This window comes from Periplaneta americana, chromosome 9, assembly GCF_040183065.1.
Source record: "Periplaneta americana isolate PAMFEO1 chromosome 9, P.americana_PAMFEO1_priV1, whole genome shotgun sequence".
Lineage (NCBI taxonomy): Eukaryota > Metazoa > Arthropoda > Insecta > Blattodea > Blattidae > Periplaneta > Periplaneta americana.
Genome location: NC_091125.1, coordinates 134,598,731 through 134,613,886, shown reverse-complemented (window position 1 = coordinate 134,613,886; position 15,156 = coordinate 134,598,731). Strand labels below are relative to the sequence as shown.

At 36.4% G+C, this 15,156-nt stretch overlaps 1 protein-coding gene across 2 annotated transcripts in view; it reads left to right on the top strand.

Annotated features, from left to right (window-relative positions):
* Positions 1-15,156, top strand: part of alpha-Man-IIb (alpha-Mannosidase class II b) — a 1,305,824-nt gene that overhangs the window by 180,428 nt on the left and 1,110,240 nt on the right. For both annotated transcript variants that reach the window (XM_069835935.1, XM_069835933.1), the window contains exon 3: positions 12,631-12,662. The gene's annotated coding sequence lies outside the window, so the exon portion shown is untranslated. The remainder of the gene's footprint in view (positions 1-12,630; positions 12,663-15,156) is intronic.

Below are 15,156 nucleotides of genomic sequence, written 5' to 3'. Positions count from 1 at the left end.
CATATACTTTATATTATATTTCATATATTTTATATTGTATATGGCATAGTTTATATTATATACTCCACAATAAATATAATAATAATAATAATAATAATAATAAAATTATTATTATAAAAATATTATTATTATTATTATTATTATTATTATTATTATTATTATTATTATTATGTTGGGCGAGACAAAGTGACCATGTGGCGTAAGACTCCATACTCATCAAGCAAATCCAAAAAAAAAGAACATATTGAAGATTTCTCCAGGGCCGAAGGGGAATACTTGATCATAGTATTCGTTGTACGAACCTGTTTACTGAAATAAATGAAATTGATACTGACTTCACCAGAGATAGGAGATTTAGGAAAATGTCGAGGAGTGAAATACTTCCTTAGTTAGTTTATTGTACCCGTGAGGGACTAAGAAAGGAAGTCACACAAATGTGCTAGAACTGTGGGCATCTGATGGAACTGGCAAATTTTGAGAGCCTGTATGTGTTGTGACAAATTTTTGCAGATTCTCAGATCCATCAGATTCGACGACAAAAGCACAAGAAGTGAGAGTATCAGAACTGATAAATTAGCGTCCATTCGTATAGTACTTGATTCATTCACATAGAACAGCAAAACGTGTTACAATCCTGGCGAATTCATCAAATTTGATGAAAAATTATAACAGTTTCGTGGTAGGTGTAATTTTATTCAGTACATTCCCAACAAACCCGCTAAGTATGGGGTTAAAATTTTTGCCCTATGCGACGCTAAGGCTTTCTTCACATCAAACATAGAGGCGTACTGTAGAAAACAACCTGATGGATCATTCCATGCTTCTAACAAGCCACTCGACATTGTAGAGAGACTGGTGCTGCTATTTGCTGATTCCAATAGGAACCTAACAACTGACTATTGGTACACAAGCTGTCTATTAGGTTTATCTCTATTGAAAAAGGGTACAACAATAGGAACTTTGCGGAAAGATAAAAGGGAAATTCCACCTCAATTTCTGCCACACAAAGATCGGGAGGTAGGTTCAAGCATATTTGACTATCAGAAAGATTTTACACTCGTTTCTTATGTTCCGAGGAGGAACAAATCAGTTGTACTTCTGTCTACTATGCACGACCAAGGAGTGATTGACAATAAAACAGAGAAGCCTAAGTAATTTTAGATCACAACATGACAAAGGAAGGTGTGGATACTGTGGACCAGTTATGTGCAACAATTATACTGTTTCACGTGTAACAAGAAGGTGGCCACTAGCGCTTTTTTATGCTTTGGTAAATGTCGCAGGTATCAATATTTACTTTATATTTAAGGCAAATTTGGAAAACAGACCAGTTATTCGGAGAGAATTTTTTAAGAATTTAGTCCTTGCTCTTTGAGAGGTCAATGACTGTTTCCTTACATTCAGATATCGAAGCATTTCTACAGTTGTATAAACCCGGAGAAGAAGAATTGCATCAGCATGTAGACGGACCTCCAATGAAGAAAAGGAGAAGGTGCGTGCCTTACGGCAGAAGTAAGAATAAGTGGACGCAGATGAAATGAGACATGAAAGTTTGTTTGCCGGGACCATTCAAAAATGATAATATTGTGTGAGGAGTGTGGGGAACTAAGGTAAGGTTCGTGTGTTGCGGAAAACTGATAGGTTTCATCAAGAAAAAAGTAACACTTATTGATATGTACCACTAATGTAGTAACTGTTATTGACAAATAGACCATGAAATGTACAACAATTGATAATGTTTGCAAGTAAAATGTGTAACTACAATAGATAATACTCAAAATTATTAAGTATTCTCTCTGTTCCCTTTCAATAAAACTGTTGAAAATTGAACTAAATGACTGGAGAACCTCAACAAAAGGACTAGAACACTAATAACATTATTTCCACAAGAAAGAAGTCATTAGAACATATTATTTAAAAAAGTTATACGTGAAATAAATTAACGGTATCAAATTTGCTCCGCGCACCTGCTCGTGTTACAGAAGTTGGCGCCCCTGCTTGAGGGTTAACAAAGAATATATGTTCTTGTCTCCTCCATCAAGCCTAGAAGTTTGGACATGGAAGTTTTGGACACTCTGTATAGCTCTTTTATTTGCACGATCAATCTTTCATTGTATGCGGTATTTGGTAAACACACGCTATATGTGTCGACAATATATTACTGTTTTGCATCACATTAATTATAAAGTTATGCAGGTGATGGGGTAAGTCAGAAATCATTGAGGGAGCCGGGAAGTGTGTACAAACCACGCTGGATTCTGAAGGGGAGCGGATCTCCATAACGACGTGTAACATGACTCATATGTCACTGGTTGAGCACTTGATAAATGTGGAGGAAACACGACGTCCGGAATTTGTGTAAGACAGCTGAGGATAAACCTGAAGTTTTGAACTGGAGTTGATCCTGTTATATCACTCATGTCAGTCTACTTAGCCCAGAGATGTGCAAATGGTACAATGTGATCATGACCTTCCCTGGGTGTATAATGACATTGAGCAACGATTCAGGACGAGAAAGGTCGTGTGTTTGCAATTGCTGCCTCAGTATTCTGCCACTGCATAGAAAAACGTTAACATGTACCTCTTCTCTCCTCTAAATTTCTCCTCCTAAATGTAATCCGTTTTTAACCAAGTCTGATTTAAGTCGGTTTCGTCGATGTCAGTCATAAGTAAAGCCCGGATTTCTGAGCACAATCAAACAGTAAAATAAGCATGAAAAATATGAAAATAAGCACCAAAATAAGCAAAAACGAATACACAGAAACAGTAAAATAAGCAGGAAAAATGATGAAAATGAGCACCAAAATAGGCAAAACGAATACACGGAAACAGTAAAATAAGCAGGAAAAATGATGAAAATAAGCACCAAAATAAGCGAAAACTGTTTAACTGAAATTAATTTCCTTCTGGTTGCAACATTTTATGGAATATATTGGCGATTTAATTGGTTTACTCTTGCGGCTTCAGTGTCAAATACAGAACTCTGTTAGAGACGCTCGTGATAAAAGCTATCAATATATGTAATTAAAACACCCATGTGTGACAGGTTTCTCCTGCAGTTATTCATTTAAAATTGCTGATGTAAACATTATATAAATATTGTATGGTTCCAACCGTGGAGTACATACTGTAACAGAGATATAGGTGACTATCAGGCGAAACAATGCAACATCTTGTTAGACCAGTAGACTTCTGACACAGAACTACAGTATGTGTTTCTTCTCACTAGATATGGAAATTGACCGCAGCATAATAGTGCAATCCCTTCTCGCACTTTTATTATAACTTTGCTGTCTTTGTATTCACGTCGTTCTCCAAGTCTTCCTCCTGTCTTCTTGCATTATTCGTATTATCCTTGTTCTCTTCTTCTCTCCTTCTCTTCTTGTTCATTTTGCAATCCTCTTGCTCTCTTTTCTTCTCAGTTTCCCCCATTATCTTCCCATTGATCTCATCTTCCCTATGTTCTCCTTGTTATATCTTCTTTCTCCATGTCTTCCCTTTGTTCTTTTATTGATCTTTTGTTCTTCTTGTCTTCCTTTCTTTCTCCTCGTTTCCCCTTTGTTCTCATTGTCATTGGTCCTATTGCATTTTCTATGTTCTCATTGCTTTCTCTTTGTTCACATTGCCTTCTCTTTGTTCCTATTGCCTTTTCTTTGTTCTCGTTGCCTTCTCTTTGTTCCTATTTCTTTCTCTTTGTTCTCATTGCCTTCTATTTGTTCCTATTGCCTTCTCTTTGTCCTCGTTGCCTTCTCTTTGTTCCTATTGCCTTCTCTTTGTTCCTATTGCTTTCTCTTTGTTCCTATTGCTTTCTCTTTGTCCTCATTGCTTTCTATTTGTTGCTATTGCCTTCTCTTTGTTCTCATTGCTTTCTCTTTGTTCTCATTGCCTTCTCTTTGTTCCTATTACCTTCTCTTTGTTCCTATTGCCTTCTCTTTGTTCTCATTGCTTTTCCTTTGTTCTCATTGCCTTCTCTTTGTTCCTATTGCCTTTTCTTTGTTCTCGTTGCCTTCTCTTTGTTCCTATTTCCTTCTCGTTGTTCTCATTGCCTTCTATTTTTTCCTATTACCTTCTCTTTGTCCTCGTTGCCTTCTCTTTGTTCCTATTGCCTTCTCTTTGTTCCTATTGCTTTCTCTTTGTTCTCATTGCTTTCTACTTGTTGCTATTGCCTTCTCTTTGTTCTCATTGCTTTCCCTTTGTTCTCATTGCCTTCTCTTTGTTCCTATTACCTTCTCTTTGTTCCTATTGCCTTCTCTTTGTTCTCATTGCTTTTCCTTTGTTCTCATTGCCTTCTCTTTGTTCCTATTGCCTTCCCTTTGTTTTCATTGCCTTCTCTTTGTTCTTATTGCCTTCCCTTTGTTACTTTTGACTTCCGTTTGTTCTCATTGCCTTCTCTTTGTTCTTATTGCTCTTCTCATTTTTATTATTGCCTTCTCTTTGTTCCTACTGCCTTCTCTTTGTTCCTATTGCCTTCCCTTTGTTCCTATTGCCTTCCCTTTGTTCCTATTGCCTTCCCTTTGTTCTCGTTGCCTTCTTTTGTTCTCATTGTCTTCTCTTTGTTCTCATTGCCTTCCCTTTGTTCTTATTGCCTTCTCCTTTTTATTATTGCTATCCCTTTCTTCCTATTGCCTTCTCTTTGTTCTTATTGCCTTCTCTTTATTCCTATTGCCTTCCCTTTGTTCTCATTGACTTCTCTTTGTTCCTTTTGCCTTACCTTTGTATTCGTTGCCTTCTCTTTGTTCCTATTGCCTTCCCTTTGTTCTCATTGCCTTCTCTTTGTTCCTTTTGCCTTACCTTTGTATTCGTTGCCTTCTCTTTGTTCTTATTGCCTTCCCTTTGTTTTCATTGCCTTCTCTTTGTTCCTTTTGCCTTCCCTTTGTTTTCATTGCCTTCTCTTTGTTCTTATTGCCTTCCCTTTGTTCTCATTGCCTTCTCTTTGTTCCTTTTGCCTTCCCTTTGTTTTCATTGCCTTCTCTTTGTTCTTATTGCCTTCCCTTTGTTACTTTTGACTTCCCTTTGTTCTCATTGCCTTCTTTTGTTCTTATTGCTCTTCTCCTTTTTATTATTGCCTTCTCTTTGTTCTTATTCTCTTCTCTTTGTTCTTATTGCCTTCTCTTTGTTCTTATTGCCTTCTCTTTGTTCTTATTGCCTTCCCTTTGTTCTCATTGCCTTCTCTTTGTTCTTATTGCTCTTCTCCTTTTTATTATTGCCTTCTCTTTCTTCCTATTGCCTTCTCTTTGTTCTTATTGCCTTCTCTTTGTTCTTATTGCCTTCCCTTTGTTCTCATTGCCTTCTCTTTGTTCCTTTTGCCTTCCCTTTGTTTTTATTGCCTTCTCTTTGTTCTTATTGCCTTCCCTTTGTTACTTTTGACTTCCCTTTGTTCTCATTGCCTTCTCTTTGTTCTTATTGCTCTTCTCATTTTTATTATTGCCTTCTCTTTGTTCCTACTGCCTCCTCTTTGTTCCTATTACCTTTCCTTTGTTCTCGTTGCCTTCTTTTGTTCTCATTGCCTTCTCTTTGTTCTCGTTGCCTTCTCTTTGTTCTCATTTATTTATTATTTTCATTATGTTGTCTATTGCCCAATCATTTATTCTATCGAGATCATTAATAATAATAATAATAATAATAATAATAATAATAATAACAATAATATTAAACACATGGATGCTGATTCTTAGCCTTACATCTACCTACCCTCAGCAGAAATGGATGATCATTCGACTAATACGGAGGTGACGTGTGATCAGCACATTGGTCCCCTAGCAGTGCAGCTGTTATGACGATTCGGATTACATTGTTCCTGTGAGCTGACATGCACCTTTTCATGAGGGTCTGGGCGTTTTAAATCGAATACTTCTTTTCGTACCATCTCTGAATATTTGTGAGGAACTCACTTCTCTACTAGGATGGAACATGGGTTTGTTGAACTTGCAGCTAGAAACGCTACTGTACGGTTTACAGCGGCCAATGTGTTGCATTGTTTAGTAAGGTTTTTTTTTTTTTTTTTTTTTTTTTTTTTTTGGCAAGAATTTTGTTACACGTCGGATGCAATGAATACATTTGTGTGGAAAGTTCGTTATTGGGTTATATGTTTAAATATGAATTCTCACAAATTAATTTCATACTCTGAATGTTCACAGATTTATTTTGCTGTTGTAATGTTGCCAGACTGGTCTGGAGGGATGGTGTTTCGCTCTTTTCACCCCCGGTCGGAATGAATTATGAAGTTTTAACATCGTTTTACAACACCCCAACAATATAAGGGTATTAAATTATGTATTTTTTAATCTTAAGCACGCGTAATGATATGAACATTAATCTGAAATTCTATAATCCTGTGTAATGAATTGAAATTTATTTCCTTCTGCATGAGGGAAGGGGTTGGAACTTTGAATGCACATCCGCATTAAAGGGTGCTACAAAAATATGAATTTCCCGGAAGCGGAAGCATATATTTCTTCATAAAATTGAGAGCGAAAATCCTGCAAAAGTGTTTATGTCACATAAAGCACTAGAGTACTACAATCTTTTTTTAAAATGCGGTCCCGATTGGGAAGAACAATAAATATCTAAGATTCTAGACGTTGTGGTTATATGGTGACGCTCAATCTATAACTTGAACTGATATAATCAAACCTAATCCATAATATAAGCCTGAGTTTTATTTAGGCTAAATTCACCTTAATTATAATCTAAAATCCCATTACTAATTATTCATAATCCTGATAACAATTTAATATAATCTGATCTTGATCGTAACCTAATATAACATGATCCTGATAGTAATCTATTCTGACCATATGATACTCGTAATCTAATCTGATTGCGCTACTAATATACTCTACCACATCAATCACATAGGAACATAATGTATTACCTCTAGATGACAAAGCTGGTTTGTTTTAAACTTTCCATTTCCTTGTGTTAAAAACCCAGAAAATGGAGGAAATATCATTAAATTAGCACATTTTTCTTTATTATAAGCGGCATGAAAATGCAGAATAAAATGCAGTGAACTGACACCTGAGTAGAAACTAGCTTTATATGACAAAGATTATTCAACACTGTCAACATTTCTGTTGAGTCTCTTTACTGTCACATGGTATGTCCACAGTCTACTATATACAGTCGCGAAGCTCAATATGTAGTAAAAATACAAACATGGGTAGTTGCCCACCACTAGGATCGCTACTATCGCCTCATCATCATAGATCTCTCCTAGCAGATGATAAAATATGTTACACTTTCGTTGTCGTGTTCTTTTGGAAAAATTAACACCTTCTTTCCATTGTTGAAATATTAAATGGATAAAGTTCATTTATTATTTTAATGAAGTATATTAAATTCCACCATAAACTCGAAGATACCTGCAAGAAATAGGTTAATATTATTTTTGTTTGTGCAAAACGAACTGAAATTTACTATAATCGCTTCAGTCTTTCAAGATTATAACGATATTGAACTATGAAACCAATAAATATTAATTCGCATTTCTTTTTACAACAATAATATAATAACAATAATAATGGAAATATGAATTAATGGGAGTAACTTACGTGTACCGGTACTTGTAATGTAGGCTTACGTAGTTAACAAGGTGGGTTGAGGTTAAGCAATAATAATCACACCAGAATTGGAAATAAGACGTGATCAATAAATTTTATTGTAACAGACTTACTTTTTCTACGTCTCTAGTAAAGTAACAAATAAAAATAACAACAAAATTAACATCTATAATTAAAAACATATCCTTTGAAAAAAGAAGTAGGCCTAAGTTGTCTGAAAATGTACAATTATTTAAGGAATCAGCTGATACAGACGTAGAATTAGTGCAAAGCTTTTGTTTCTCAGCTGCAGGTAATAACAGAACAGGTTTATTTGAAACATCAAATAAAGTTCGAACTGCATTTCAGATTAATTTATTTTTGTTTTCATTCATAAATTGTGTGTTTTCGAAATGAAGAGAGCAAAACTTTATATTATTATAAAGATATGCCTCATTCTTTGTCATTAGATCTTCCCTCCTGCTGTTTATTAACCACTTTTTGCATCTAGAAGTAAAATAAGAAATAGATGTTAGGATTTTTCTTCACGAGCATCAATGCGAAATACGCAACGACCTAGCACTCGATGGAAATACGACTCAGTCCACTCTAAATCCAAAGTCGACCGTGGACAGTCTATTGTTTCTAGTTGCTAACCGCTTGGAGCGCTTTATCGCGAGATTTGCAAAAAATCACCTCAAGCTTCGCGACTGTATATAGTAGACTGTGGTATGACTCATACCAGTACAACGACGTCTACATAGAACGTATGATAATCATAACGAAAGTCGGCGATATTCAGTTCCAGTGTTGAGGATGATTTGCTTTCAGTCTGCAAAACCACTTTAATGGAAATATATTTGCAGAAATGAACATATTTGTGGATAATAAATAGATCATAATACCAAAGAAATGTTTATGGGACTTGACGCCTTTCATAAATTGTGAAATTTGTCTGTCTGGTATGTTAATTTTAGTAGTACCATCAAACTATTGATAAAGATTGGTGAAAAGTTGTCGTAAGTACTATCAATTCAATTCTAAAAAAAATGTAGCCTACTCTTAAAGTTGTTCAATACCTAAAATTATTTATTAATAAGATACTGTTCATAAATTTGGCGCTCTGTACTTTTGTACTGCAAGTATCTAATTTGTTCTCTCACCTTATAGGTCGAGTATAGATCTTTTACGTAAAATATCTGTTAGCAAAACAATTTAATTATATCTCTACGTATGCATTGTGTTATTACGTTTCGTAGAAAACTAAGATTCAGATTATACGAGTCGTCTCATACAACGGTAAGGAATACAAAAAATATATATCATTTTTGCTGTGATGCATTTTCGTGAAGCCTCCAATTGCTTGAACTCGATATTTTGAATGTCACAGAGCAATCACTGCACTTTGCTATTGACTGTGGGGTCTGTTCTGTTTCGGCACGGCTCGCGTTGTCATGATTTGAACAACATTTTCATCGCGTGTTTCGTCGACGTCTGCAGTTGATGTTACCTTTTTTTCTAAAACAGGCTGTAGTACTATATTTTGAAATAAAAATAATACGAAGATGTAATAAAAAAGAAGAGTGTCTGTGTAATTAAATCCCTTTCCATTGTCAGAGCCTGTCTACCTCTGGAGAGTGCTGGCGGATTATTCCTACTAATTTACATACGACTAAAGTTCTATTTTCAAACCCTGCATCTGAATGCAACACCGTGTCTTGCCAAATACCATGTATGAGTGACATCGATCGTTTATTTTACAATCTGTATCAGTATTTTGGTTAAATGGAGTAAGTTTCCATCTATTTATGTGGATATGAATTTAAAAAAAAAAGAGTAAAAAAATGACGAGAGATTTGAAATAATCCCTATACAGGAATTACGTTAATGGAATTACTAAAAAAATAAATACAATTTTCTGTAAGATTTAAGTGCGTCTAATGAACGGAATGAAATGAGCTATGGATAACAGGTAATCCTCAAATAACAATGCATTAAGGAGGAAGGTACATGTTTCGCTAGTATAATTTTACTACTGTATATAGGTTTAAAGAAATATGGATGAGTATGCGGTTATATTGATTAGTAGATCAGCACAGACCGATTATTTAGTCCTGACAGCTCAGCGAGGAGGGAAAAAGACCTTTAGGGAGGCCGAGACGTAGATGGGAAGATAATATTAAAATGGATTTGAGGGAGGTGGGATATGATGATAGAGAATGGATTAATCTTGCTCAGGATAGGGACCAATGCCGGGCTTATGTGAGGGCGGCAATAAACCTACGGGTTCCTTAAAAGCCAGTAAGTAAGTAGTAAGCTCAGCGACGCGAAAGAGGGGAAGTAATACAGACGTGGACAAATTATTAACAAAATTGACGATTTTTATGATATTTTGTTTACAAAATTTGACTTTTCAATTTAGACTACAGTTGAAATTTTGGATATTTCCATCATTACAGTAGAGAGAAATATGCAAAAATGTCAACTGTAGTTTAAATTGAGGAGTCAAGTTTTGTAAAAATATATAATAAAAATCTTCAATTTTGCTAATAATTTGTAAATTAGCAAAAATGTCAACTGTAGTTTAAATTGAGGAGTCAAGTTTTGTAAAAATATATAATAAAAATCTTCAATTTTGCTAATAATTTGTAAATTAGCAAAAATGTCAACTGCATTGAAGAGTCAAATTTTGTAAAAATATAAAACAAAAATCTTCAGTTTTGCTAATAATTCGGAAATATCCAAAATGTCAGCTGTAGTCCAGATTGAAGAATCGAATTTTGTAAAAAATATACAATAAAAATCTTCAGTTTTGCTAATAATTTGTAAATATGCAAAAATATCAAATGTAGTTCAAATTAAGGAGTTATATTTTGAAAAATATGCAACACTAATCTTCAATTTTGCTAATAATTTGGAAATACACAAAAATGTCAACTGTAGTCTAAATTGAAGAATCATATTTTGTAAAAATATATAATAAAAATGTTCAATTTTCCTAATAATTTGTCCACGTCTGTAGGAGGAGTGGGGAGAGTTCCTGAGTAGAGATAAGGGCGAGCGGTCGGTAAAGGAATGCAGTACAGCTTAATTGTATTGGAAACATGCAGATGCCTCAAACTAGCAAGCTGTCTCATTCGCGCAGGCGCATAGAGCACATCTCCCCTACCACTGTTCGCCTACTGCTGTGCACTGTGGACTAGAACGGTACAGTTCAGTTCTACTAACAGTTGAGAAGGCTGTATTCTGTATAAGAACGTTTCTATATGTAGCTGTCGTTTGTGATAGAAGCTTTTATTCTATTATGATGAGTATTACATTATCGGGCAAAGTTCTCCATAGACAAACGCTATAATCTATAATTTTGGCACATATGACTAGAATAATGATGGAACATTTAGGTCAGTCTTATATTATAGTAATGAATATACCTTTGCAATTATAGTCCCGATGCTGTTATTTCCGGCGTGACTCCGCCTCTTTGCTTACGTCTTAGGAAGTGAAGGCTCTATAAAGGCTAGGTAGGTAGTATCGTTCGCTATTTTTGTTCTTACGTTGCCGAGCTACCATACGAGGAATCTATTTGCCACACCGTTAAACATTATCATGTCGCAGCTCCTATGATAATAAATCAAACGCAATGTAATTCAGCAAATAATTGAGTGCCGCTCAATAACGTCTTCGTGTGCTTTCTGCGAATGCCAACGAAAGAGCTAAAATGGCGGGCGATTATATTAAATATTTATCGAGCCTTAAGAAATGAATCAGCGAATCACAAGACGCACACGATTAAATGTAGCCGACCTGCAACGCGATTGGCTGCCGGAAATTAGAGCGACGGGACTATAGAAAATAAATCATGAACAACAGTAACATTAAACGAATTATTATGTATTGCAACACTGCTCAATATATTATAGGGAGAATGCAACTTGAATATATTGCCAGAAAGTTAACTTTTCAGATAATATGACTATACATGGGTATCGGAGCGTAGGTGGGCCCCCTTCTTTAGCTGTACTACCTCCCCTCTCCAGACAGCTTCCTAGTTTGAGTTATCTGTACCGCTCTACCGCATGCGTGACATACGATCGCTCCGAAGGCAAGCGAGTGAATAACCCAAACACCCCTTGGCGTAACTAAATGGACTCGCCTAACTCAGGCGCAGATCGCGGGCGACTGTCAGGACTAAATAGGGAGAATGCAACTTGAATACATTGCCAGGAAGTCAACTTTTCAGATAGGTCTAATATGACTATACACGGGTATCGGAGCGTAGGTGGCCCCCCTTCTTTAGCTGTACTACCTCCGCTCTCCAGACAGCTTCCTAGTTTGAGTTATCTGTACCGCTCTACCGCATGCGTGACATACGATCGCTCCGAAGGCAAGCGAGTGAATAACCCAAACACCCCTTGGCGTAACTAAATGGACTCGCCTAACTCAGGCGCAGATCGCGGGCGACTGTCAGGACTAAATAGGGAGAATGCAACTTGAATACATTGCCAGGAACTCAACTTTTCAGATAGGTCTAATATGACTATACTCGGGTATCGGAGCGTAGGTGGCCCCCCTTTTTTAGCTGTACTACCTCCGCTCTCCAGACAGCTTCCTAGTTTGAGTTATCTGTACCGCTCTACCGCATGCGTGACATCCGATCGCTCCGAAGGCAAGCGAATGAATAATCCAAACACCCCTTGGCGTAACTAAATGGACTCTCCTGACCCAGGCGCAGATCGCCGGCGTCTGTCAGGACTAAATAATCGTACTGCACATAGATGGAAAGTTGGACGGATGGCTGTATGGAAGTGTGTATTAATTGATGGGATGGTAAATGATAAGAGAGACAGATTAGTTACTGACACCGGATTGCGTTATCTGCCGCATCAATTATAAATAAGCGCATTTTTAATATGTCGGAAATAGTGTTGATGTCTGTGTTATCTACGCCTGGAAGAAAGTGCCTGGAGCGTCGCTAGTCACTTGCACGATCTGCGCTGCAGAACAACAATCGTCAGTCACGTTCTGCCTGCTCCTCAAGACCAATGCCCTCTTTAGCTACTAATACCTTCGTTCTTTCTCTGTTTTGCAGGTGCCGAGATCTGCAGCAGTTCCTGTCACTGGGTGAGTACATAATTTTATCTCTGAAATTGAATTGTTGTGGTGGGCTTGGCGCTTCGAAAAGGTTTATGTGGAAATAATTATGTAGTTATTTATCTATTTATTTGATGGTATAAGTCTGTGAATATAAGGGGAGTATAAGGGTACAGTGCACCAGTTATTCATAGATTTCAAAAAGGCTCATGACTCGGTTAAGAGAGAAGTTTTATATGATATTCTTATTGAATTTGCTATTCCCAAGAAACTAGTTAGATTAATTAAAATATGTCTCAGTGAAAAGTACAGCAGAGTCCGTGTAGGTCAGTTACTGTCAGATGCGTTTCCAATACACTGAGGGCTAAGCAAGGAGATGCACTATTACCTTTACTTTTTAACTTTGCTCTAGAATATGCCATTAGGAAAGTTCAGGATAACAGACAAGCTTTGGAATTGAACGGGTTACATTAGCTGCTTGTCTATGCGGATGACGTGAATATGTTAGGATAAAGTCCACAAACAATTAAGGAAAATACGGGAATTTTACTTGAAGCAAGTAAAGAGATAGGTTTGGAAGTAAATCCCGAAAAGACAAAGTATATGATTATGTCTCGTGACGAGAATATTATACGAAATGGAAATATGAAAATTGGAAATTTGTCCTTTGAAGAGGTGGAAAAATTCAAATACCTGGGAGCAACAGTAACAAATATAAATGATACTCGGGAGGAAATTAAACACAGAATAAATATGGGAAATGGCTGTTATTATTCAGTTGAGAAGCTGCAATGAACCTCCGGGTTCGTTAAAGGCCAGTAAATAAATAAGTATAAGTCTGTGAAAATTTTTGCCAGTTACGCTAACACATGTTCATATTTAGATGCGTGTGGAGATACATAAATTCATATACATGCATATAATGTACAGTAGTTGCAAAAAAAAAAAACCGGACCGACCATTGTAGCTGATTTCAGAGCCTTGTTTACTCCAGAGCACGATAGACTGGTAACTAAAACTTTCGTGGTTCGAATCCTACCTGGGAAGGAAACGTTTTTGGTTCCTTATTCAAATTTATTCCCAATACTTTTCCATTGCTCGTAAAATTCATGTTCTGGGAATAATGAGTTAATTAAGTAGTAAAATATCGCTGCTCCTTTAGAGAAATGCTAAATTCTAATATATACTTGGATTTGCTCCAAAATAAAGTAGTACCGGCCATCGCAAACTTGTTTCCATATCCAGTCAGCCATCGTCTACCCAGAGATGGCATCTATTTCCAACAAGATGGAGCTCCAGCTCTCTATGGACAGAATGTTCGTGAGCATTTAGATCAGGTTTTTCCACAACGATGGATTGGTAGGAGAGGTCACATAGAGTGGCCAGCTAGATCCCCAGATTTGTCGCATTTGGACTTCTTTTTATGGAGCCATTTGAATTCAGTAGTATATCGAGAAAGACTCAAAACTTAGAAGATCTGAAGCATCTAATAATGGAAGTGGTGTAAAACATTCCTAAAGCTTGGTTAAATCATTCCTTAAATGGTTTCTATGATCGACGGGCACATTGTCAAGCAGCTCAGGGGTACCAGTTTGAATACAGAATGTAGAAGGTGAGCTAGCTTGTTTTGTTTTTGTTAAGGAAGGAGTATTTTATTATTTTATACCTGGTAAGGTTTATCTTGTCCCAGTAGCAATGAAACCAAGTCCCTTCAAATGAGGGTGGAGATTATAGGAGGGTTGTAAATTTTCAGGATTCCTTTCAAAACCTTGTTATTGTACAGGCTACCGGAACTCAATTTCTTGAAAGACAAGTTCAGTGACTGAACTACACAGTACGAAGAGAGATATTTTGTTATTTTATTTTGCGCTACAGAATGTATCAACTAGTCTCTTCCGCCACTGGATGGATGAACGGCAACGCTTCACTCCCCCCATCGCCATAACAACACAGACGAAGTAAGACATATCTCCTTTCTCTCTCTTTTCTAAGTGAAACAAGATACATCACACAGACTTTAATATTCGATACACTTTTATGTTTTCTTCATTTAGCAACACTGAATTTGTACAGAAGTATCAAGTGTGGGTACTTTTTGAAAAAGCTCTTAATGAGCATTATTAAAATATATATATATATATATATATATATTGGATGTTCCATTTAAAATAAGAGAGTCGGAATTACTTCCGGTTAAACCAGAAGTAGAAAAAATTCGGTAATATCATTATTGACTTTTTAGTATATGGTTATTCCCACACACTAAGTTTCATGTCATGCTTCAAAAGTTACTTAGGTGGTGGGGGACTTTTAACTAACCCTGTATATTGTATTAAATAATGCAGTTACAGTTTTCTGTATTGTATGTTCCTGTCGTATTTCATTCTCGGAAACATTATGATCTGACTATCCACGTCGCCCTCGGTAGCGTAGTTGGTAAAGCGCTGGCCTTCTATGCTCGAGATTGCGGGTTCGATCCCGACCGAGGTCGATGGCATTTAAGTGTGCTTAAATGCGATAGGCT